Raw genomic sequence first — 26,707 nt, 5'->3', positions numbered from 1 at the left:
TCCAGCCTCCCTGCTGCAGCAATTGGTTCCTGCGGGGACAGCGCTGGGTTATAAAGTGAGACTGATATCATGGTCAGGGCCCTTTGCTTTCTGACTGTGACCATTGTTGCAGAGATGTTCCTGAGCAAGCGGCTTTTTCTGGGAAGAGTAGAAGGAAGAACTGGGCCTCTGGGATTTAGAGGTTCAAAGGTATATTTTTAATCTCGATCTTTTTTTTCCCGTTTAAGTTGTGAAGTGATGCTAGGGAACATACAGGGTCAACAGCATGAGCTAGAGCCAAGGTAATGGGTTGGTGGTTTTGCGTTAGCTCTTAAACTTCCCAGGTGAGAGCCTGTTCTGAAAACAGTTTTTGTGGAAAAAATGACAGCTGCTGTACTTAAGTATAATTCTGTCCATTTTTAACTCTAATTGTATTTTTCCTGTAACTCAAGGATGAGGTTAGCAGGGTGGTGAAGAGGCTACAGATCCTTATCTGCACAGCTGGATTCAGGCAGCTCACCCCAGCCATGTAAAACTAGCAGGATGTGGGAATGAGAGTGATCCCATCCCTTCTGGCTAAATCACGTCCTAACTGTAGTAATTTGGTTGTCTGGAGCCACTGGTAAGGCTGTACCCAGGTAAGCACCTTGTAATACCCAAGGTGGGAGATGAGGAAGCAGAATCCACCACAGCTGTGTTGATCTTATGGTTCAGCTGTTGGGTGTAATTATATTTCCTTTAATAGAGCACTAGTTCAGGGTGAGAGGGATTAGAGTTAAAACAGATTGCCTTTCTTCCCTAGAACTGAGCAGTCTGGAGAGCACATGCAGCTTTTTGGCAGTTTGGTTAAAGATCTTTTGGCAGTACAGCTGCAAGAGCATTTTGCTGCCCCAAGAACAAGGATGCTGCAGGGCAGTCCTTGCAATGTGTGGTAACAGAAACAAGCTGGGCTAGCTGGGGTGGGGCAGCTGATAAGCCTCAGCCAAGCCCCAGAGATGAGCTGCAAGGAGCATGAAAATAAAAACATGAGGTAGTAATTATAGCTGCCTTGGAGAAGGGCCTTCCCTCCACATGCTCCTTCTCAGAAGCCACTCAGGGTTTATAGGGCTCCAAGAGAAAACTGGGTCTGCTGCTTGTCGGCTCTCCTGTACGGCTGTAGCTCTGCTGAAGCATAAAGCCATCCCTCCACCCCTTGTTCTGCAATGCTGTCTTTAACGCTAGCACAGCCAAGCAACAGAGTGTGCTGATGTGGCTATGCTCAGGGAGGAAGCTCAGGTGGAGGCGTAACTCCTCTTTTCAGCTTTGCCTTCTTTAGATCTGTTCTAGTTCCAATACTGTCACCCATTGCTACCAATACCCTGGTGCAGCAATGGCCAGGCACTGGTTAGTTGGCTCCATTTAGTGGCATCTGCTTGATGTGACTCCTCTCTTTGCTAGGGTGGCCTGCCATGGGCACACCCTTAAATGCTTAGGTCACAAAGCAGCTCATTTTTGAAGCTATTTTGACTATATCCAATAACTAATAGAAACAAAATGGTGTAAGAACTAGCACGTTAAGTATTCCCAGACTGGCTGCTTGGTGTATCAGGGTGTTCACCCTGACGTGAACGTACTCAGCTGAGTTATGAGCCCTTCAGCCAGGCTGAGAAATACTGCTTTGGCATTGCTCCCAAGCACTCACATTGACCACTGAGATAAATGTAGGGTTTCTTTGCTTTCAAGTGAGCAAAACTGTTCCGGTTAGTGGTCTTTGTTTGCAACAGCCTAAAGCAAGCCAAAGTCCTAATGCACTGTAGGATGCCATAGTTTGGCTCCAATGCAGCACTCGGACACCCAACAGCATCAGCTGGATGCGCCCGAAACGCTGCCTGCTGCTGAGCATGTTACTGTGCCTCTTCTTTGCACCTGGCAGCTGGACACAGAGCCCTTGTGGCCATGGTTTGGTAAAGACTGGCAGTTTTATGGGATGAAATGAATTCAGGAGTAGGTGTTTGAAGCAGTACTGTATTCAGGGAGGAAAAAAAAAAAAATCATAGGCAGTGGTTGTCCATAGTCTGGGTAGGTTATTTTATACTCCGAGGCTGTATAACAACGAGTGGTCAAGATACCAGAGCTCAGCTGCAGGCAGTGGATGGCCATGGGCAGTTATCCTCACTGAGCAGTGAAGTGCTGTTGTTCGAACCACCAGAATGAAAAGCAACTACCTTCATACTGAGTGAAGGTAAAATGTTCTGTTCTGCATTAGAGTTTAACTAAAGGAGTGTGTATAACGTGCTACCTCAGCCCAGTGGACATATGCTAGCTTGCTAGCCAAGGAAACTGCACTGTTTGCAACCACACGGCCATGCCCTGCTTGCATTAAAGTGGTTTGAGCACAGCCGCATAAAACTGAAGTCTAAAAAGGCTTTTAAAATGCGGATGCTTGTATTTATTTGCATATAACAGACCTTAACAATTAAAATAAATAAAAGTGGTGATAGAATCACTCTTCCCTGTGTGAATATTTCATAGTGACTGAGAGGAGGAAGAGAACAAGCACTCTTATGGCTTTGACACAAGGAATTCCCTGTTATAAATCTTGCTTTTCTGTGCAGTAATGCTTCTTAAAATACCACTTTTCTTCTCTTCCCACTCCTAGCAGAAACAATATTCCTTTATTCCTTCTAGAATACATGCACACAATTTTTCTTGCAAAGTGTGCAATCTTTCCTTCCCCTTACTAAATTGAAATTCAAAATTTCAGCCTGGCTTCCCAGAAAAGGTGGTGATGCTCAGTATAAGACAGTTTATTCCATCTGATGGCTTATTATCATTATTCACGTCACTTTTTTCCTTTATATGAAAGCTGTTGTTAAAGGAACCAGTACACACTTACCACCAGTTAGCAAGAAAACTCGAGTCTCTTCTTGAGAGACTTCTTTGGCCGCACAGGCTTTGCTAAGACTCATTCTGGGGCTGTGTTTAGAAGAACTGGACATGTCATTGGGTATGGATACTAACCAAAATGTATTTAGATACAGCCTGTATGTGTGCTCAGAACAGCTGTGCAGGGACATCCAGGTGAAGAGAAAAGGACTGGGATAGTGATAAAAGATCTGTAGTGTGACCCAGTCAGTGGTGGGTGCAGAGTTGCAGCTCCTGACAGAAGTAGAGGGGAGCTAAAGCCTGGGAAAGGTGACACCCTGCTTCTTATCCAGATGAAAATATTCAGGACACTACTGTTTTCATGCTGTATGTGTGTTCTTTCCTGCCTCCTTCAGTAGGATGAAATGCTCAGATAATTTCCTAGATAGAGGATTACTCTGTGTGTCTGCATGTGCATGTGTGTAAATGCATTATCAGTGCATGAACACTTCCAGTGTTCAAGAAATAAAATAAAATTAAAAAATGTTACTCAGGTAGCAGTGATGGATTCTGGATTGCATGAATGAAGCTCAGTAGAGCCTGCCGCAGCATAACCTTCCCCTCGGCAGGGGGGAAAGCTGAGCAATGAAGATGAGGTGACTTGCCTGAGACAATGTGAGGCTGAGTTAGGAACAGAAATCAGGAGATTTGTACTTAAGTCTAGCTTTCTGACAAGGTCACCCATCTTTCATCAATGAACTGGAAATGTGTGAGCTGTGCATTTGTCTTTAGGAAGAAGAGATTTAATCCAAGTGGGTAATTTCAGTTTGGTCTGAAAGGCTTAGGTGGCAGGTGAGAACTTTCTGCTTCCCATCATCCAGCTCTTAATTGCAGTTTTTGTTGTTGTTGTTTCTAGTTTGATGCTGTATTCTGAATCTCAATGGCATGGTGACAGCAAGACCATATAAACATTGCTCTGCTGCTGTCTGGTACCAGATTTGTTTTTCAGGATGGGTCCATCACAGTGTGAACTGCTGAGCCTGACAACGTGTCAGGGTTTGACTGCAAGTGACTGGGGACGTGGCATAGCCAGAGGTGTGTCATGCCAGGACACTTGCTGCATCCAAAATGGGTGGCTTTAGGCGTGTGTGGCTACTGCCCTGTGCTTTCAAGGAGACAGGAGGTCACATCCCCTTTCCTTCCCTCTCCACAAGTGAAAGGAGGTTTGAAATGCAGGTCCAGGTTTGCAGTACAGTCTGTCTGGCTGAGTCAGGTCCTCTCTGACAGAAAGGTATAATAAGGAAGAGCAGAATGCAAGAACACTTCATTGATGATTTGGGGAAAAGAGAAGTAACGGAGAAGGAAACAAGCTGTTCTTACAGCTACAGGGTCTGTGCGGGTCCCACCATGGCCTAATGCAAGCAGTTGCTTTGGATGCATTTGCTGCCTTATACTCCCTGAGAAAACAGGAGTGATCCAAACAGCAGCAGTCTCTATGCCTAATAAATGCTGAATTCTTTTTGATCCTGCAGCCTTTGTCTTCTCCATTCCTCGTATGCTCCATGTTGCTCAGTGGGACAACTTTTCTGGTCAGTAAAAAATGGGGTGCTCCTTGCTAATGCTGCTTTTGAGCACAGGGCTGCTGACGCTAGATACCCCACCGGTGGCTGTGTCCCTGCTGGCTGCTCAGGGTCCCTTGGTGTTCCTAATCTAGAGCATCCCACAGTGAGACGGGGCTAATCTCCACATAAAACAGATTTTAGGGTTGAAGCAGCTCGTTAAGGGAGCCTGAAGCAGCAGCAGGGGCCCTGACTCCCTGCCCTGCCCCAGCAGAAGCTGGTGAAATGTGCAGTGGCTTCAGGAGAGCTGGCCTGGCCCCAAGGACTGCCAGGACGGTGCTGTAGCCTGAGGCGTACAGCTACAAAGGAAGGGGGAGAAAAGCTGTGATAGAGTGAACAGGAGGAAAAAGGGTAGGAATAGGGATTGAATCCAGCTCCTTCTTCTACAGGGGAAAAAATTAACATTTCTTTTAAGCCAACGAGATGGCAGAGCCTGGCTGCACAGAGATAAGTGTGTACAGCAGCTGCCCAGTGGGATTGTACGGGCTGACAGTGTTTAGCATGCTGCACGGAACAGCCTCGGAGCCAACTCTGCTCAGAGAGATGTCCCGGGGTGAAAAACCCACGGCAGGCAGGGGGGTGCAGGTGCTGAGGCCTACAAGAAGCAGCTTCTCCACTCCGGCCTGATGAGCGCCTGGATGAAAGAAGAGGTGAAGCAAGTGTGTGTGAAGGACACGTAGCTCGTATCACTGCTGCCTGCTGAGGTGACAAGGAGTTTAATGAGGATGCCCTGACCACCGAGTGTGGCTGTGCTGCCTGTGCAGGTAGGCTGGTGCTATCAGGGTGGCTGCTGTGAGTATGACGGGGCCAGGCTCTGAGGAGGAGAAGGAAGCTCATGGTGAGCAGTGGTGAAGTCAGCTTACGTATTCCTGCCTTATTCCTGGCCATGTCTCACATTGCCACACTGAAAGCTGGGATGCTGGCATGGTCTGGCTTAAAGCAATGCTTTTCTTGGGGGACTAAGAGCAGAGTTATTCTGCGTTCTCTGTAACATCTGGAAAGTGCACCTGAGGTGGCTCTTCAGCAAGGAGCTGGCACAGACCACTTTGAGCACATCTCCAGGAATGGCCAAGAATTTATCATGGAAGCTTTCAGGAGGAAGCTGTTTAATACTGAGCTGTAGTTTAAACCTGTTTTATCACTACTAGCTTGCTGTGTAAGGAAATTACAAGATGAGGAACTACCTGCTCAGAGTAAAATAAGAATATTTTGCATGTGCTTTTTTTTTATACAGAACTGCAGGGCAATATTGACAATACAAAGTTAGTCTGGGCAGAGGAAATGAACCATCAAATCTCTGCAGAGAGGTTGAGGACTGTAATGCTTGCTGCTGAGAGCAGTACAAGATCCCTCTTGAATATCAGTGGAAAATGATGAGATATTTTCACAGGGTGGATATGCAAGACAAAATAGATACATGGTTCACGGTGAAACACTGGCAGGACTACCTTGGAATGAGGAAATCATCTTCATATCTTCTGGGATTCTCCTAAATTAAATGGCTGATGTTTTAGAAAATTGACATGAGTTATTTCAGGGATGTATCCCCCAAGTTCTTATTACCATGCTGTTAGGAGAATGTCCTGATTTTCTGCAATTAAACAAAGATAGGTAACTGTTTAACATTCTGTGACTGCAGCCAGTAGCTGTATTAAATTAGTGTGTGTGCAGAGACAGATAGCATCCGTAGGAATGCAGTTGGCCAAAATAAGATAACAAGGAGGAATGGAGTGGCTTACTACCTCTGCTAGATTAGCAGCCAAAATATTTGAGGAAGAAAAGGACCAAATGGCATTTTTTTTTGCTTTAACATTTATAATCATAGTATTCTTTCTTAGCATCTTACATCTCAACTCTTTTGTCTCTTCTTTCTAATTCTCTTTGTGTAAAAATGCCTTGTGTAGTCAACAACTCCATTGCTCTTTAAAAACAGGTACCATGTAAAAGGGACTTGTTAGTCTGTTCTGCTGCAGTTGTTAGTGCTGAAAATGTGGAATTGTGTTTCTGGAGGTAACAGGCAGTCTGGATATTTCCCTGAGACAATTGCTCCTCCTGAGTTGATGTTCGTTGCCTCTCTGCATAGCTAAAAACAGATCTTAGCAGAACTTAGTAGTATTCTTCCAGTGTTGGTCTGCCCGCATACATGATCACCAATAATCAGCTGCACAGTAGCAGCTTGTTTTCTGCTATCTGGCTTGTTGGAGATGATATATGAAGTATAAAGAATACTGTGAGATGTTTTTCTTAAGCTACGTTAAGCCCACTGTGCTGACAGCAGCAAAACAGAACTTGTTTTGACAGGGAGTTGAGCTCATGTGACACATAAGCTAAATGCAGGAAAGATGAGGATCTCTATCAGACCCTGGTGATTTTTTTCTTTTGTGGGTCATTTTAAAAAGCCTTTCCCCAGTGCTTTCCTAGCCTCCCAGCACTTATTTTCTGAGCTGTCACCTTCTCCACAATGTGAAAGACACTTTTTTTCCCCCCGTTGGTCTTTATAGCTTGCAGCACAATTCAAAGGCTCGAGATTTATTTTAAGATTTATGGATCATTACAATATTGGTAGTGTTGCATCTTTATATGGTGGTGATATGTCACCGTGAGTTGTTGCTTCCAAGGAAACTGATGCAGTTCGACAGCAGGAAGACAGTGTCGTGTCTCATGACATGGTTCTTCTGCACCAGGGGGCACTTCTGAGGAGTTAGGACCCCAACACAGATGGCGTAAGCCTGTAATCACTCTGTCGTCTCTGAGGCAAGCACCGGGAATTCAAATCATCTTCAGGGCATGGATCAGATGGATATTTTTTTTCCTGTAACCATCAAGGGGCAATTGCTACCCCAACAGGTCATCGAGCCAGCTCACTCTGCCACAGTCTGAAAGATAGATTGCTTTAGGTCTGGCGTTTATTCATGCCGAGATGGATATGAATAAATCCTGTGCTCCAGTATGTAAGCTGTTTGCATAGCAGGGGTCGGAAAGGTCCCATTCCTCTTTTCCCTCTGTACAATGTTGCATTATGAGGGCTTTGCATTCTTCTGAAGGATGAAATATTTGAGGTTGCAAAAATCAGAGTGCTGAAGGTTAATGGACCCTAAGGGTCTGACAAATATCATTAATGCTCCTCCATTAATCACCTAGACTGGGGGAACCTACTGGTCTGTGTTGGGTTTCCCCCTGGGCCTGCCCTATTTCCCATACTAAAGGAGGGGTGCGTGTGCTCAAGGTCTCTTGCAAGCATGATGCCAGGAGGCAGCCATGGTCTGCACCCTGTAAGCAGGATTACAGAGTTTACCTATCCCATGGTTTGGATCTAGTGGGTTCATTCATCCAATAACTGGATTTCTTGTTTCAGTTAGTATTTCCTGCTGGGTTGTCCTCTGGATAATGGGCTTGCTGCTGCTGTGAATATAGCAGAGAAACCACAATGGTACATGGAGCTTGCCTTAACAATAAGGAACTGCTCAGATGTTTTCTGGTAGGTGAAGGTGACTTGAAAAACTGCTCCCTCATAGAAGTGTGCTGCCAGAAGTCTTCCTCCTGTACTTGTTGTTCTGTGACCAGCCACCAACATGCAGTAACTAAAAACCAACATTACCTGATAACTGCAGGGTCAGATGGCAGTCCAATTTCCAGGGGCCCGGTAACAAGTGGGTGTTACATCAGGAACTGGAGCCCTTCTCCAGGGCTGCATGAGCCATGGAGGCCTTGTGGAGGCCATCCTGGCCGTATTGCAGTGAGCTGGCAAAGTTCCTCCATGTGCTGCATCTCTTCTCAAAGTGCTGGTCCAACAAAATACTAAGTAAAGCGATGAGCACTGGTAAAATACTCTAGGACTGGAAGTTGGGAGCAGCATTAGGGTCATCAGAAGAATTTAGAAAACTCTTTGACCTTCCTAATGCCAAGCCTCTGATTTCACTGAAGTCAGCGGCAGAGCTCGCAGTGACCTCATCTGTGCAGGACAGAGTCAAGAAACACAGCACTTGTCTTGCTGCCTTGCCCATGGCAATGTCACCAGCTGTCACCAGCACTGAACCTGGTCCTGGCAGGTAGATGAAGGATGAAGGAGTCCCTTAATATGTAGGAGAAATGATTAATAAGTTTTCTAATATGTTGTTATAACAACCAGCTGTTTGCTTTTGCCTCTGCTTGTCTATGTGCTAGGGTTGAGCAAGGGACAGAAGTGAACAGCACAGTGCACGCAGCCCACAAGGTGTTTGTGCAAACCCCTTTTGCTCACTGTCACCGCCGTAAGTAGGATCTGAGGAGAAGCTGAAGCCTTGGGGAGCCAGGAGTAGGGTGGCTGCAGAGAACTGAAGGGCTGTGGCAGTTGCACTGGGATGTGGCTTAAATGGTACAAGGAAATACAGCCAGGGCTCTGCTTCTGCAAGCGGGGCCAGCTCTGTAGATCAGTGAAGTGCCAGCGATTTACTGTAAATGAGATATAATATGCTGCAGTGAGTGTGTAGCCTGAATGCTACCCATTATTCCCCTTGAGAACCTCAGAAGGCATCACAGTCTCAACTGAAGAGCTAAAACAGGGAGGAGTGTCAAATAGCCCTCAATGGTAAGTCTTGCTGCTGGTGGAAGAGCCAGCCTCTTGTGCAAAGCAATGTGTGTGTACTCCATTTGGCTGGAGTCGGTCTATTATTTTTCATTTTGTACCATTTACTCTGCAGTCGTACTTTGTAACACATCATTCTGGTACAGTTTTTATTACAGAGTATAGGAAGTGCAGAAAGTAGTTTATCTACTTCTCTCCATCTCTAGCAGTGATAGCATAAACAGATGTTTCTCACACACAGGAGCTCTGGGGACAGGACTGCACCCTCACACGGGCAGGGCTCAAGGCAGTATTGCTCTAGACTTTGCACAAGCACATGGATATGCCGTGTTTGGGTAAAAGAAAACATGTTCAATAAGATAGAGATCCTACAGGCCATCACTTCTGAATGCAGGAGAGCAGCTAATGTTGCCATAATGGCTCGAGTCGGGTAGCGGCTCTTCTCAAGCTGCGGGTGTAATGGAGATGAGTGTCAGGCACCGACACTCATTGTTACAGGCGAGGGACCCGCATCATTTGAGGTGGCTGACTTTGAACGTCCTCTGTGTGTGTCTGAGGAACTAGATCTGCTCTGCAGACTTCTAAAGGACTGCTGCACCCATCTGGTGTTGCCCTGCATGGCATGTAGCTTACATGAGTGGCCGAGGCTTTTCTCTGCCCCTTGCTTCCCAGTGTGGTAAGGGAGGGCACGAGATGCAGGGCACTGGATCTCCCTGTCAGATCCTTGTGTGCTCCTCTGTGAAGGATCTCAAGTTCAGGCTAGAGATGGATTATTCCTCCTCTGTGGCTATCATAAATCCATCAGTGGCCAGCATAGTCTTATATTTGATAGTTGCTGCAGTATCACACACAGTGTCAGTGTTCTAGTCAGCCAAAAGCCAGGTGATAAGATAGGATGCTCTTGGCCTCTCTTTCAAAGAGACTTCTGCCCCTGTCAGAATCACTTCAATCTCCCAAGGCACTTTCAAACAGCACCTGTGTGCATGAACAGAGGTGCTGAGCCACATCTCCAGTCTTGCTGAGGGCTACTAGCTGCACACTGGAGTTTGACACTGTAATAATAAATTTCTTTTGTCAGATGAAATTAATCTTGGATTATCTGCTTCACCAATCCAAATACAGGCTTCTACATTAGCATCCACTTTCCTTAGGCTTGAATCTTTCAGGAAATAGATGCAAATTGGAAAGCCTACGTAAGTTAACCAAGGTTGTAAATCCAGCCACATCACACGTGAGCCCGGGAGGTAGAGAACAGCTTTCAAACCACTTCCCACAAATTGGGAGTGAGCACTGCACTCTCATACATCTTATTAAAGCTGTGGTGAGAAACAGGCTGCTAATACAGTGACCCTGTGCTTGAAGCAACCACTGCCATCTAAGGAACAAAAAATACTGTCACCTACCTCCAGCCAATACAATCCAGATTAATTTCTACCCCCTGAATTAACACACCAAAGCCTTGTAATGAGCCCCTCAGGGCTGTGCTCAACGGATCTGCCCCAAGCCTGCTGTGTGAAGAGCTCTGTGGTAAATCAGAGGAGCCCTCTGCCATCACCTGCCTCGTTTGGGTCCCTGCATGCATCACCTGCACCTGTGAGATCTGGGTGTTGGATTTGGCAGGTAGGTTACTCCTAGGGAAAAGGTGTGAGAGGGTGCACAGTGGCAGCAGCAGCGCTGTGCAGTGAGGAGGTGTCTGAGCTGGCAGAGCCATTTACTTCAGGCCTGGAAGCAGGATTGCCAAGGGGAGATAATTACGTCAGAGCATCCTACAGCTGAGGGGCTCAAGCACAAAACTTTCTGGACTGGACCAAGCCAATATATGGAGGTGTCCTTTGCTGTGCTGTGTGGATGTTAACCCCTTTGTCTTTACCCCAGTTGTTTGACATTTCATTTCAGGAAACACTTTTGTTTTCTTGTTTGTTTTGTTTCAGGGTTTTTAGGTATTTTGATATTTTATTTTTTTTCTTCCCAGAGTACATGCTTACAACTGAAGTATTAGAAACCTCAGAATTGTAGTCAAAGCATAATTTAAAAACATGCTAGGAGTGGAAATGCAATTAAGGTGCCTTAACGGCTTTTACTCTGCCCTGCAGCAATGCAAAGGAAAACAATTTGTTTTTAAAGGTTATTGTAATCTAGAGCTTTAAAACCTTACATGCCTTGATCATTACTAAATGGTTATTGGAGAAGTTTACCTTCCTCAGCCATAAACAACTGCTAAGTAAAATGTACCCTTTACATCTTCACTAGGCAAACAGCACAAACAATTGTCACTGTGGCCATTTAATAAAAGACTGAGCCAAATATCAGCAAATGAAGCCATGTCAGGTCTCAGCTGACTATTGAATAGCAAGGGTCATACCAAGCACAGCTGTGGGCCTCCCTACCTTTTTTTGGCTTCATGTGAAGAAGCAAAAGCTATTTATCAAAGCCTTATTTCCATACAAAAGGCATGTTTCAGTGTGGTCCTGCAATCACCCACTCCGGTGCTTAAATTGATATTCCTGGGGACTACTCACACATTTCATGTCAAGATTGACATTTGGTTTTCTAGCATGAGGTCCTGTTTTCTCAAAGCTTCAATTTCCTTGCATCTTGAAGTACAAAGATGAGGGGCAAAAGAATGATCTTTGTCAGGCGTGCAGCACAAACAACTTGTTCTGACCAGCAGGACTGTGCTCTGAGTAACTGCTACCAGCCTGTCCTCACCTGGGCTTCCACCAGTTTGCCCCTATGATGTGTTAGGTCATAGGGGACCACAAAAGAGAAGTAATCTGCTCCTTAGGTTGATTTATCTTAAGGTGATGGAGAGCTTGGAGTACTTGTTTTTTCCGTTTTTAAAATCTTTCAAGATGAAAAATCTGCTGCCTTTCTCAAAGGACACTTGCAATATTTGGTTGAGCAAAGTACAATTCTTCATACTGTATGAAGGTTTTTATCTCTGTGTGCATCTTTGCCATTATATATCCTCACGTGAGCCATAGGACGAGGATTTCAAAAGCTGTAACTTCTGTCTTTTCCTCACACCAGAAACTACAGTAAGGTTGAACCAATCGGGTATTTGGACATTTTCCACTTTCCTGGGAAGGGATGGGCAGGATCCTCTGTAGACATGCATAGTAGCAAACCTTTCTGGCTGTGTTTGAGATGGACTTGTACATCTGCAGCTCAGCTGTGCTGGGCACAGGGGTTCATTATACACTGCCCTGCTTATCAGGTGCAGTTTAGAGTTGCCATAATCTGGCACTACATTTGGAAAGCTATCGCTGTCCTCTCCTGACAGCAGTCTGTGATCCATATTTTTTTACGGCTGGTATAATCTGAAAATCAAGTACTTCTGGCAGTTTTTGTAGCTCCATATAGTACACTACATTCATCTGAACAACTGTCATTTGCCTTTAATCTGTCCAGATCCAATTATTTTAAGTATTCACAGGTGAAACATTAGAGACCACATGTCCCTTTTTAAATAATAATGATTTTTTTTTTTTTTTTTTTAAAAAAAAAAGGAACTTTGTTTTCTCTGCTATGGCTGAAGGTGGGAGCTCTTTACCTGGTCACCCACTGGCCTGTGATGTGACAAGCACTTCACTGTGCCTCAGTTCTCCTGTAGCTGCAGTAATCCTGCACCACTCCTCCATTTAAAATACGGTTTGAAGTCTACAATGTGTTTAACGTGAGCAGGAGAGACTCGCTCTCCTGGACCCTGTCACTTGTTCAGTCCAGTTTCATTGGAGAACAAACATTTATTTGGTATTATCTTCCTCTTGAAAGTAAAAGCAGTGATACTGGAGTCTTCTGTAGTAGGAATGGTCTGAGCTATGACAATGTATGAAAGTGGGGAAAAAAACAGGAAAAAAATGGTTGTGTTTGTTAGCTCAGTGTTTCTCAAATGTTTCATGTTGCCGATGCTATCTGAAGTGATAATAAAGTCTAAGCTTTCCCCCCTTACACTTGCTGTGCAAGTGCACAAAGGTACCAGTGCTGACGGTGTTATGCCAGCGTAATTACTTTATGTTGTGTTTTAAGAGGCTGGCAAAGAGCTCTTGGCTGTAAAGGGTTAGGGTGTGCAAGGAATACAAGAGCAAGATTTCTTTAGCCTGAGATCACAGCTCCATGTTCAGCATCCCACTAATCCTCTTTTCCTCCCTGGACTGTGTTTCTTGAGCTCCTTGGAGGATTTTGATCCATCAGTAGAAACCCCCAATCTATTACTGAGCCATAACTGCCTGTGGAAATACACCAAACCCAAACTCGATTGCCAGCACCTCGAAAACCTTCGGGCAGTCAGGATTTGAGAGAAGGTGGGTTAGGATGTGCTGGGGCTCAGTGGGATGGGGATGTGGTGCTCACAGCGCAGAGGAGGCATCAGGCTCACCATCGGGCAGGGAAGCAGCTCCCTGCTGTGCTGGGACAGCTCTGCAGTGGTGCTGGGGCAGTGATGCCCCTTGGAAAACACTGGCACTTCTCTGTGAAAGTGGAGCGAGGTCTGGGGAGTGACACCCAAGCAATGGACTTCTTGGCATGGGCCCCTCACCAAGAGTCACTGCGTACTCTTGGCTGGTAGTGGATTCCTCTCTGTAATGCCTGAGCTAGCAGCAGTTAATTCTGTCTCTTTTGGGAATATTTGGTGATATTTAGCAAAAAGGTTTGTGTTCTCAGATCAAGCCAAATAGGCCATTTACCCCATCGCAGAGCTGCTGCCACAGCTTCTGGCACTGGCAGAGCTCTCAGCCAGCACCTCTCCCCTGCCCCGGCTATTGCCTAGCAGAAAGGAGCCACCTGCAGGAGCTGGAGGATGGCGAGGTAGCTGCTGGACACACTCCTGCCTCCCTGGCTGCCCACGAGTGGGCACAGCAAGTCCCCGATGTGGGCTCCAGGCTGGCTGAGGGCAGCACCCTCCTGCCCAGAACAGACAAGGCCCATTAAGAGTTAATGCCTGCAATTAGAAATGAGCCGCGCGAGTTGGAGGTTTCAGAAAGATGACAGTGGGTGTGAAACGCTGTAACGTTCCCATTAATTTGAAATGTCTCCTTTCTGGCCAGAAAGAAATGCCCAGATTTTTTAGTCAATATTAATTTTACACTTGGCACCACAGGAGAGTGTGAACTGCTGAGTTCACAAAGGGTCCATCTAATAAACAGACAATAGAAAATCAGAAAAGCGAAGATTGAGTTCACTTGCCCAGGCGATGAGAGTATAATAACCATGAGGGCTGCAGAGGGCAATGGAAAATTCTGAGCAGTAATGAGGAGCCGCAGCGAGCGCCTGCGCCTTGGGTCTGTGGTGGGCACAGGTGGGAACAGAGGGAGAAGGTGGGATGGAGGGGGCCTCAATCGGCAGCGGGAGACAGAGGAGGAGGAGATCACATCACCAGGGTGCTGGAGGTGTGGAAGAGCCAGAGAAGGAATGCCAGTCCTTCCCCTGCAAATGGATCCCATGCCTGATCTCCACATGATTTCCTTTAGGAGAGTTTGAAGTTTTAGATGGGCTCCCACATGCACACCTGCAGCCTGGCAGGTTGGCTCTGCCCCTCCCTGTTTTGATTGCCTCTCCTGCTAGATTACTTCGTTAAGCAAGCCATCCCATCTCCTGGCAGCCTGCACAATGTGAGGCATCAGGCTCTGGAAGGTGTGGGGACTAGCCAAGTCAGTACTGCAGGAGTAAGACATGAACTTGGTTCCAAAGAGCCAGATGCTACCGGCTTCCTAATAAACCCAGAGGAAACTCCATGAACAGGAGATAATTATCAGAAAAACAGATTGCTTTGAGGGATATGTTTGCCTGCTTTCTTCAGCTTTCAAGCAGTCTCCTAAGCAGGTTTCTTTTATTGTCTTGATACCAGCACGGGACTTTCCAAAGCCAGAATTGCTTAATTTCACTCATTCATAGGCACTTGGAGCTTACAGACATCCTTGTGCTTCATGCCTTGACCTCTGCTTTCTTCACGAGATAGCAGGGTCCAGACCTGGTTAACATCCTGAAGACTCCATTCCCTGCTTTAGCTGAGATGATGTTTCAAAATAGACAGATTTTTCTGCAGGATTGTTCTTTTAGTCCCCTTCCTTTTTGTTCTTAACGAACGCTTTTGATATATGTGGAACCTGAATTCTACCTTGATTGAAACCATACCCCAGTATCAAAATTCAAAGTTGAGGTGAGCCTCGGTATCACCCCAAGCACTGAAATTACTCAGAAGCCTGGCACTTAGTTAATTCGAACATCTTGGGGAGCCCAGAGACTTTAGTTCCTGTAACACTGTTAGCATTTTTGATCTGGCCATTAAAGAAGCAAGGTGAAAGAGTAAGGAAGCACCTGGCTCTGCATTATCTGTCTGTGACAAGCCAGCAGTGGATGCATCTGATTATCTGTAATGCTCAGGACTGGTTTCTGGACAGAAAACTACAGATTTTGTTGGAGAGGGAAAAGAGGTTCAGCCTTCTCAGCATAGGATGCAGATGTGATCCAGGCACTTTAAGATTTAAAAAAAAAAAAAAAAAAGAAAGAAAAAAGCTGGACATATTAATTCCTTGTCAAGGGGGTAACTTCAAAGCCCAGGTGAGAAACTGCAGAGAACGAAGTGCACTTAGACTAAGTGTAGTAAAGGGAATATGTGTGAAGTGTATGTGTTGAGAGAGGAGAGAAATGGGGCAAACAGAGTCCTCTGGGGGAGTGAAGAATTTCCAGAGCTCCTGGTGTGAAAAAGGGACAGGAAAGTTTGCAGAGAATCCCTAAAATACAAGGAGGCTAGGGATGGGAGGTGAAGAAGGCCTATGGGGGTGTGGGAATAGAGTAGCTGGATGCAGAGACCACCTGCAGAATGAGAGGTTGCCTTCTCTCAGGGGTGGCACAACACCAGACACAGGAGAGGAGGCCTGCAGGTGGGCAACACCAGCAGCCTGTGTGAACACCACGGACAGATGGCAGAGTAAACCAGGTCCAGGTCTATGGACTTAGCTGACATTGCTGCTCCTCAAATCTGTTTGTTTTCAAGGCTACAGGTGTATTGCTGAAGTTTTATAGCCTACAAATCAGAGGTGAAAAAATCTCAAGCAATCCAGAGGTATTATTGGGGTTTTGCTCAAGCTGTAAATATTTTAATATTAAGCTCAGTGTTTTCTGTTCTTTTGGCACCCAAATCTGTAACACTGGATACAAGCGAATTGCAACATCTGTTCTGAGGTATGCGTGAGTTTATGCATCCCTCTGCAGGTGTCCTGCAGTGGGTGTGTGCCCTTCCCCTGCTTTCTGCAACTCAGGAAACTCCTCCTGGAGCCCTTGGGGTGTGACAAGGCTTGGACCTACAGCACTGTGATCAGGAGAAGTGGGGGTGCAAGCCATTTTGCCACTGGCATACCAGCAGGGAATTCCAGTGTCAGGAGCAGGGTGCAGCACGGTGAGACTATGTTTTACCTTCTTTCATTTCCTGTTAATAAAATACCTGCATAAAGGTGACTATTTTGTACCATTTGACTGTGGTGCTAGCTGTGCTGGTAGCACCTATATCGGGGGGTGATGGAGGCATAAGGAAGGCCAGCAGAGCTCAGTCATTGCATCTCCTGTCCCGGCCTTCTTGGTATCTAAGTGGAAAAGGTCTTCCCATCCATGTTTCTGCAGTGAAGTACCTCCTCCTCTTTCATCCCTTAATAATGTGAATGCTTCACAAACACAGCCTCTGTTATTTTTTTTTCTTTTTTTGGAACATGCTCCTGTTTTCATTCATCCAAGCAACCCAGTTTGGTGGTTAGCAAAGACCCCACCAGGGCTCTGCTGTCTGATGGTCAGGTGTCCTTGATCAGGCTAAATGGGTTAACCTGAGTGATATGCATCTGTTCCAAGATAACCACCCAATTAGTAAAATGCTCTGTTTGGCAAATGGATGGACAATTAAACTACTTGAAAACATATCCATTTCCTGAATCATGAGTACATAGCAGTTACTAGTGCAAGATGGTCAGAACAGGAGCTCTTGGTACGGATTGGTACTGGAGAAGTGTAATTTCGCTTCACTGTTACTTCTTGAGCACAGTGATTATTGGTATGTTTGTAACGAGGCCACCCTCCCATGTAGGTTTGTGAGAGGGGTTGGTGTGGGAGGATGTGCATGTGGCTGTGTATCCAGCTCTCATAAGCCTCCTGTCCTTGAGCTCTTTCCCCTGGCTGTTTGGTGAGGATGTTGAGAGCTCCTTCTTGTTCCTCTACGCTGTCATAGAACATAAAATATTGGCAAAACAGACTTGTGATTTGGATCCAGAATTGAACATTTAAGCGGTCTTGAGCGCTAATGAATTGCCAGGACTGGAAGGTTTCACCTGAGGTCTGAGGAACTCAAGGATGAAATAGCTGAATTGCCAAAGGCAGTGTGTAACATTTCTCTTAAAATTTCTTGGCACCTGAAGCATGGAGGGTAGGTAAATATAACATCAATCTTCAAAAAATGGTTTGGGGAGGATCCAGGAAACTGAAGGCTTGTAAGCTTGGCATATATAGTATATAAACTAGTAAAAGGTATAATAGAAATAGTCAACAAAAGGATAAATAAAATCCGTTTGGGGAAAGTCAACATCCCTTCTGTAGAGGCAAGAGGTTTGACCTGCAAACCTCTTGGAGTTCTTTGAAAAGTATGTAGATAAGGTCAATCCAGATGATACTGGATTTCTATAAGAACAATTTGCCAGAAGCCTTAACAAATCAAGAACTTAAGCAGGCATTGCCTAGGAGAGACAGTTTCAAGATGTATAAGTAATTGGCAAAGAGGCTGGAAGCAGAGGGTAGGAGAAAATGAGAGAAAAGTTACCTGAGTAGAAGGATGTTTCCAGGGGAGTTTCAGGCATCTGTGCTTGGATCTGTACCATAGAACATGGTCAGAAATGAACAGTGGGCTTCAAATTTTGCTGATAAAATTTGTTATTCAAGACTGCAAAGATAATGGTCAACAGTGGAAAAACTGTTGAAAGACTTTGAGACTGAATGACCAGATAATAAAATGACAGATGAAATTTCATGTGAATAACTGAAGTGAGGCATGCAGAGAAAAACAGTCCTTGTGCATATAAAGTGATGGGCTTTGAGTTCCTGGAATGGCTTCTGTATAGGACTGAATGAGAAGTTGTTTTCAGCTTGGAAGAGACATGACTGAGAGACTATACTAAGGATGGAAGAGTTTGGGTTGGGGTTGACTGTCCACTGCATCTCAATCAAAATGAAAATTTTCCAAAGAAAACTACAGCCTGAGCTAACATGAATGTGCTTCCCTCATATGTTCTAGAGTGATTCTTCTTGTATGGAATGGAATTGCCTCTCCTAAGGAATGTTGCGCTCCTACCCAAGCTTCTTTCCTGAAAAGGGTAGGCAAAGTCACCCGAGGTAAAATCCTATGTGATAATTGTTGGAGTCACTATTCCAGCCCAGCCTCCAAACAGAGGTTTGGCTCTGGAGGGAGCTCCCTCACCCAGCTGAATTGCTGTCACTGGTGTTTATAGCGTACACACATGTTAATCTTTTTGATCTCCGTAGGCATCTGGAATTCTTCTGCTTGGGTAGCTGGCAGCTAGCCTAGCTCATCTGAACTGGCAGCTGCAAAGGTGGAGACTGATCAGAAATAGCTGGAAATTGATAGGACCCTTTCTGGAGACCCCTCTTCCCTCTGCACCTTGAAGGTACTGCATGCCTTACTGCTGCAATTCACTGTCACTTACAGACTCACCTTTGGCATTGCTGTCAGCAGAGCACAAGGCCTTTCATAAGGACTGGGTAAATGGGGGAGTGAGGGTGGAAGCAGGAAAGGACAGGGCTCAAGACTAACATCAGGGCATTGCTTGGGCTACAGGTATTCAGCTGTTGTCAACCTTACTGGAGGACAAATACACCTGAGTTGCTATCTCCAGCCACCCAAAAATACAATGTATGACTTAGAGTTGGGGGAGAGTGTTAGGTAGACAGCTTTCATAATGAGCAGGCAGGCTCCCACCTGCCGTAGCACGTGGCCCCATCCTGAGATCAAGCAGGAGGGCAGAACAAGATTTTTCACATCATGTTGGATTCATCTCATTTGTGTGCATCAATACAAATATCAGCCTTGACACCTTGTCTCTGTGCAGAGCGTGCAGTGGTTAGGTCATAAAGATCAAAGCCTGTGTTTGTCCCTGGACCAATTAAGAAGAAAAAAACAATGCCAATCAGGAAAGCTGGGGTGAAGGGCACTTTTCCAGCTCATCCCTGCTTCTCCCTCACTCTGCCTTGCCCAGTGCAGTTTTCTGCCACAGTCCTATCCAACTCACCATTCTCACCTTGAATAAATCCGCGTGTGACTAGTAGTGGTGATTGATTTGATGGGTGTGTGTTTTCCTTGGGAGTCTCTGGGGCTCTTCCTCAGGGGAAGGCAGGGCGAATAAATGATTTGCCAGCATTTATTGTGGTGCTGCCACAGTTGCGGAAGACAGAAGTGGCATGAAGTGCCTGAGATCTCGAAATGGTGAAGCCAGACAATTGAAATGCAAGGGAAGGGTGTGTAGAGAAGAGGGTGGGAGGAGAGAAAAAATATATTTAAAATAAAATCAAATCTTACGAGCAGATTTACCAGCAATTTTAAAATCCAATTTTCCTAGTATTTGGTTTCTAACAGCTTGTAATCAGCTAATATTTGTTTTGTCGATGCAGGTGTTTGACCATCTCCGCTGATTCCGAGCCGCATGTGTTTCTGTTACCACTGCTTTCTGAAACCCGTCTGCTCAGTGGCATTTACACTCACGGATACGTTGATAATGGGGTGGGGGGAAATGCAGTTTACCTCTGGGAAATGTATGGGGAGAGTGCCACTGTGTGGTAACACGGAGAATTTCACCTGCCCTTCTCGGAAGGTGTAAAGAGCATCTCTGAGGTTAACAGCATCCCCGATTTCTCCCCAGGACACGGGTTGTTCCTAGTAAAGGAACAGGAGCAACCCTTCAGGCACTTCCATTTTGCTGTCTTTTTCCTCCCCTTCTCTCTCTCGGTAGCTTTTTGACATCGGTAAGACAAAATGTGTCCTTCTGTCATACGTGTTAGCATGCCTTTCCTTGAGGGAGAGTGAAATGAAGGGTAAAAACAGGACAAACATGGAAAATACACAGTGCCCTGCAATTCTTTCTAAACAATCTGCTGCAAGCTGTGTCTCAGCCATGGACAACACAAGTTGCTTTCTCCATCTGTTCAGGGACTTAGGGCTGTGCTGTCTTGCACCCATTATGACAATGGGGCCTCACCGCAATCATCCTTCAAGTACAGAATGCATTCTGCACCCAGCAGTTGTAATGCTGAGACTAAAGCCTTAGTCCCCTGCCCTGGCATCCTCCTAATCTGGTCATTTGGCTTTACTCAGTGGGTCTCACACTTTAGTGATTGCTTCTCGATGCCTTTTAGCTCTAGGTCTTTACATATTACACCCGTGGCTAGCAAATTTGCTTTGGTTCTGTTCTGAGGAAGGGAATGCTTCCTTCTGAAGCTCAGTTGTTTGTTGTAACATTGAATAGGAAAAAACAACAGCAAGGACCTTGCCAGGGGCATAGCCTGCAGGCTGTCCCTGTGCTGTGCGCCTGGCACTGGCTCAGCAGCCAATCCATCAGTATGCTCCTTGGTTCTTTGCAGACAGCTTTCCTAAGGATCCTGACTTCATGAACACTTCAGCCTGATCATAAGAAAGTGGGTGACGTTCAGTAGTGTATGTGAGCTTTAGCTTCTTTCAGTCACTTAAGACCTAGAAGGACTCCAGTAAATGTCTTGAAGCAGTATACACGCTGCAAAATCAGGGAAGGGAGCATGGTGCACACTGCTGTTCTCCTTTGGTGTGAATGTGCTTGACATAGTCTGGGACGTAAATCTGCTTCTCTTGCTGGGACATGCAAGAGAACTTTCTGATAATTTTCTATGGAAACCTTGGCAGAAGGACACAATCACTCCAGAAGTCCTCCTGAGATGAATGTTGCAATCTTCTGGCTGGCCCTTATTCAGTCATGGAGCAGATGCATTTGTCCAAATTACACCCCATCTCTCTTAGAGGAATCCAACCTTTTAAACTGGAAAACCAGTAAAATCCCATTGCCAGCAAAGCACCTTTGGGTAGCCATAGGTATCCATTCATGAAGATACTTTCCTTGTTTCTTTCAAACATTCTCTGTTGCTCTTTGGGTTGGGCACCAAGGGAATCTTGGGCCTGAGCTGTCTCCCACACAAACATGCATCTCTCTCCATATGTACGCCTGCCCCCCAGTATTTGGGACTCTGCTTGCTATGCCTGCCAGTCTGCTCCTCTACTCTACCTCTTAGCCAGGGGGTGGTCCTCTGATACAGACAGCTTGCTGTGGAGCCCTCTGGTGATGCTCTTGGTTCCCTTTAGTCAAAAATTAGAATTATAGAGCCTTTACTTTCTCATTGTGGTCCGGTCTTCATTCATAGTCAGCAATTCTATGATTCTGTGATCTACTGGTAGAAGGTTGATTTTTACAGAGGCCCTTTGAGGCCATCTCCAGGCCATCCTTCACAATGTCTTCACGTGGCTGTACAGAGCAAGGTGGGAGCTCTTTCTAATTCCACCTGTACCTTTCTTGCCTGCGGCAAAGCTGTTCTCTCTTCACTTCTCATTCTCACCTCTCATTTCTAGGCCTCTGGTTTTTGGAGGCTTTCCAGCAAGTCCACAATTTTCTCAAAGTCAGGTTTTGCAACCCTGCATCATCCAGAGAGTTGGAATTGCTGTTGAACATAATATAAAAGAATTATGAAATATAGCATTATGAGGCACACTTCCATTACAATGATAAAATAGGGCATAGCAAATCTATTTATTATCTTGTGGAAATCACAGCTCAGCCTAATCTCCATTTAAAATATTCATTAATACAACCTGAATAATAAGCATATATAGAACAATTACTATGAAACTAGTTTTCATTATGTTTATAAGATACAGGTTTGTGCACATGAGAGGTTCTGACAAGATCAGGATAGCAGTGAATGAAACTCTTTATATACACCTGTCTAACAGAAAAGGATTATACACAAATGAATCTACAGCTGGTGTTAGTCTATGTATATCGTACTATACCATGGTGACCAGCCCGGTTTCTGGAAGAGTGAAGATAAGGAATAGGAAGGCAGGCAGAGACTTGCACTGCATTGTGGTGAAATCTGGATGGTTCCTAGAGGAAACTGGGAGCTATCTCACAGACACAAGCTAGCCCTTGTGTAGGGCAAATGTCACTGCAAATGCACAAATCCATCTCAGGACGTGCATATCTCAGCAAGTCACTCAAGAGTAGAAACCTTGCTAATTTTGTTTCGTTTCATTTTACCTCTGTGGAGAGGGAATTTGAAGGATTCTTGTCCTCTAGGTTTGGTGGCTGCTGTTTTTCTGCTGATTGGTTCAGTTCACATTTGTTCCTCCTTTATGGGGCCTCTGCAAGAGTAATTTCCTCAGAAGGTGCTGTTGTGACCATGCCTCAGCCCTCGGCCAGAAGCTGCACTGCTCTGTAGCAGCTCCTACAAGGAGTTCCAGGTGAAGCAGGGTGGACAACGTCCCCGCAGTTCTGTGCTGCGTCTGGCGACCAGGATCCAGGTCTCTGTTTTAGCACAGCTCTCTGCTTGTTTGATGTATGCTGAAAATAGGGAGCGCCAGTTTTGTGTTTCAGAGCTTACCTCCTGGCACTGAGGCTGCCCAGGGGAAGATACCCTGGGATCTGAACGCAGGGGTAGAGGGAACAGGGACCTGATCTGCCAGTCTGCCCAGGGGAAGCTTTGATGGGATCCTCACGTACCTAGCTGGATGGAATCAGCACGTGGTAAAACTGTTTTGCTGGCAACTTCTAACTTAGCTACTGATATCTAAAATACTGATCTTAATTCCCCTGCCCCTAAAATATACGACTACTATCATATCATATGGCAGTGGTGAACACAGCAGTTAATTGCTTGTAAAGCCGTTAAATGGTGGGATAAGGATTGCCACTAAAAAGTCCAGGTCAAAACAGATAATTCTGCCTTCTGAAAAAGGGTTGCACAGTGTAATAAAGAACTGGCCAACAAGGGTAGAAAGAAACAACAATGTTAACTGGGTGGAAGGGACAGCCTGTGAAGTGGGTGGGAGTGCTGCAGAAAAAATCATGCTTTATGTTGCTTAAAGGGCTTGTATGATCGTTGGCCGTTAAACCACAAAAGTGGTAAAGGGGAATTAATTTTACCTCTGGTTTAATGGGGGTCAAGACAGCTACCAAAGGAGGGCATTCTGCTTTGGTGTCCTCCTTCTCAAAAGGTATTAATATTCGAAGTTGAGGTAAGGGACACAAAAATGATTTTAGGGAAAAGAAAAAAAAAAAAAGAGAGAAAAAGAAAGCTTTACAACGTGACACTTGAGAAGCTCACTCAATTTAATTTTTTTGGGGGGAGGAAGAATAGTGAGTGGACTTGATAACAGTGTAGGAGTATCGCTGAGTAGGGGAGGTAGGGAATAGGTAGGCTGGGTGCTTATCTGAGAAAAGTATGATAAGAACCAGCACCTGCAATCTGAAAGCACAGGAATCGAATTGTAAATTAGGCATCCTTTTTAAAGGGGATTAACCACTGGAACACATGTCCAAGAGTAGTGGCACATTCTCCATCCCATGCTGTCTTTAAATCAAGAAGACATAATTTTCTGGGAGAGATGCTTCAGTCAAATACAAAAGTTTTGGACTCAGGCCAAGGTAATGATGAAATGACAGTCATTTATATACAGAATGATCTAATTGTTTCTCTTGGCCTTAAGTGCTAATGAAATTATGAAGTGTGGATATGAAATTAAAGATGCTATCATCCAATATATGCTCAATAAGGACGAAGTAGAACTGCATGTGCCAATTTAGTCATCTGACACTTTCTAACTAGAAATTTAATCGCTACAATATTAATAACATTCTTTAGCACTGTTAAAAGTGGATGGTCAACTGTCTCTGGTTTAGTGCCGTAGGATCAAGTTCTATATTTCCTTGCCACATAAAGATTTCTTCGTTTCATACAGCAGATAACAATTCAGGTTCTGGCCTCGTCCTTGTGGTTGCACTACGTTCATGCAGTAGGCATTCAACTTTGTCTCTAGTGATATATATATATTAAATAAATAATACCAAAATTTAAAAATAAAATGTATGTTTCAATAACAATACAATGTGTATGCAGTAAGATTTTGGGTAGATTTAAGTGTATAAAATAAATAATAATTTTCAGGTACATGAATATGTATACTAGTTTGATTTTTGGATTTAGCATTGTTGTAAGGGGGTGGTCAAAGGCTTTTCTTAACATCTGTGTTGACTTGGTTTTATGAGTGGCTAGGAGCTATGACTGAAGTCTTGAGCTACTTTTCCTAAGACCTGTGTAACTGCATCTCTTCCCCCCCCAAAAATGTTGTCTAATTAAGCAAAATGCTACCTGGTTTGTGTATTATCCCTGCATTGCGTGGAAAATTGAGTGCAAAAAGAAGGTGACTTTGCTGAGGTCATGTAGGAAGCATGGGGCAGCCCCAAGAACTGGACACATTTCCATGGCCTCTGTGTCTGTTGTTAACCAGGACATGAGCATTCCCATGTCCGTAAGGTTGAGACTGATATTTTCCAGACTACAGTTAAGTGATATAGGTGCCTTATGTTTTCAGAAGTTACTTAGGAACTCAAGTCATTTTATTTTATTTTTAATATATGGGTGGCTCTGAGAAGAAAAAAACAAACAAACAAACAAAAACAAAACACTTCAGTTTATTTAATTTTACTGTCAGTATATCAGTATAAGCAATTTACTCTTTGACACAAAGAATCTCAGACTTCTGTCTCTAAGATGCTCTAATGGGTTTTATACAGGTAGAGACTGAGATATTTTAATTCTTTGTTTTTGCTAATAACAATATGCTGAAAACCCCGATATGTGCATCTGAAAAATATTGAGTCAGTCATATGAAAAGTCTGTGTTCTCCTCTGCTAAATAGTTTTGGGGACTTCTGCCAGCTCTAATGGTTGTTCGTGTAATTAGTCTAGAATACCGAATACAGAGCCATGCAGCATCTCCTTTCTAAATGTGCTTAATCTCAGCTGAAGTCAGCTTCCATTTTTATTTGTGGCTTATAGTAAATGCCCCAAGCATACTTTGCACTCACATTAATAACCACTTTGTCATCACAAGCCTTCCTGAGGCTACCTGTTTCTGTGGGTTTTGTTCGTGCAATTGTTTTCACAAAACAGAGCCAAGCATGATTCTTGCTAGCCTCTGTAAGTAGGGAAAACTGTGAAATGATCTGTCCCCTTTATTCAGATCATTCGGAAACCGGTTTTATTTTTAGTAAGCGGGGCAGTGGTACAGCCTGCCTGTTGTAAGTGGTCTGGTTTGGGACTTTTTTTTTTTTGTTCTTGCCAGTTCAGTGTGAGATTCCAGGCAGGCTGAAGTGCGCTGGGTTTCACTTGCTGTCAGTGCTCAGGACTGCCATCAGAAGGAGAGCGCTGGCAGTGCTCACACTGCTTTCCATATCACTAACTGGGAGTGCAATAAATAGCGTTCGGCTCGGTGTACGGCTCCTGAAATGAATGTGTGCAGAGGCTTCGGTTAGCTGCTTCTCTCCCGTGCAGAAGGGGTGTCACTGCTGGATACCTCTGTCTTTCTCTCCTGTCTTCATTGCTAGGTCTGCTGGGGCCGGGTCAAGTGGCGCTGCCCAACTTCTCACCAGGTAATCGCGTTCCTTTCCTACCGCATCAGCAAGCCTGTGTTTCAAACGTGTATGCAGAGCTCCTCTGCAAGACACTGGGGTTTGTTCAGCCACGGGGATTAATAATCTTGCTAATTGAGACCTTGTTTGAAAGTAGGTTAAGGCACGACACTTGCTTGCCTCGTGTATCCCTGTTTTGGGTTGCCGAAACGCCTCTCCTTGCCAGGAAACGCAGAGGGCTATTTCCTGGTTTTGTGCATGTGGACAGTGTTTTTTGGCTGTCAGTAGCCAAACTGAACATGATAGTAATTCTGCAGAGTAGTGAGGCTTGATGCTATCTCAAATAAGACATGACTGTGATTTGATTTTTATTTCAGGAACCACGCTTTTCTCCTTACCTTCCTACTTCCCTGTAAATACTGCTGTTTTTCTCCACTGTTTTGACCCTGCATGTCTTGGGAGCTTTTATTATTATTATTATTTTTTGGTGCTAGGGTCTGGACAGAAACTTTAAGAGACAGGAGAATGCTTTAGTGAACATTTGGGGCTTTGGACAAATTCTCTAAGGCAGCATCTTTACGTGTTCCTCGTGTGTAGTGTTAGGGGATCTACAATCAGCACGGAGGCATTAAGTGTCACTGTAGCTTGATAGCTTTGGGAGAAGTGCTGGAGGTGCATTTAAGGCTTTAGGCCTGGCCTCAAGACTTGGGGTCTTGATTTTGGTACATGTTTCCTTCGATGGAGACAGCAAGCTGGGTCCTGTATCCCCTACCTGCCTGATTTGGGACTGTGTGAGAGCAGCGTGCAGCACCTCTGCAGAGCCCCAGCTCATGCTCAGGTGCTGCTCTGTGCCAGGGTCCCAGGGCAGGGAACTGCAGCTTGGGGTCGAATCAGTCCCACGAGCCTTCAGCTTCCTGGGGAAAGAGGGTGGAGGTCTGTTTTGGTGCTCAGCAGGATGTGGCTAATCCTGGGCTGTATTTCTTCAGTTGTGACAGCCTCTCCCTT

The 26,707-nt window shown here is 45.0% G+C and overlaps 1 protein-coding gene across 8 annotated transcripts in view; it reads left to right on the top strand.

The window, feature by feature from the left end:
* The window catches only part of LOC311442383 (high mobility group protein HMG-I/HMG-Y-like), a 69,232-nt gene that overhangs the window by 21,681 nt on the left and 20,844 nt on the right, over window positions 1-26,707 (top strand). Inside the window, exons 1-3 of one of the 8 annotated variants that reach the window (XM_084531536.1) lie at window positions 91-189; window positions 18,275-18,353; window positions 18,523-18,665. The exons of 1 other annotated variant lie outside the window; for it this stretch is intronic. The gene's annotated coding sequence lies outside the window, so the exon portion shown is untranslated. Of the gene's footprint in view, window positions 1-77; window positions 190-17,238; window positions 17,414-18,274; window positions 18,373-18,522; window positions 18,666-25,411; window positions 25,724-26,707 lie in introns of those variants that run through there. 6 more of the 8 variants (XM_084531533.1, XM_084531537.1, XM_084531535.1 and 3 more) reach the window with 6 other exon arrangements.

Source organism: Aythya ferina, assembly GCF_964211825.1.
Source record: "Aythya ferina genome assembly, chromosome: 10".
NCBI classification, from domain to species: domain Eukaryota; kingdom Metazoa; phylum Chordata; class Aves; order Anseriformes; family Anatidae; genus Aythya; species Aythya ferina.
This window is presented reverse-complemented; position numbering and strand designations above follow the sequence as displayed.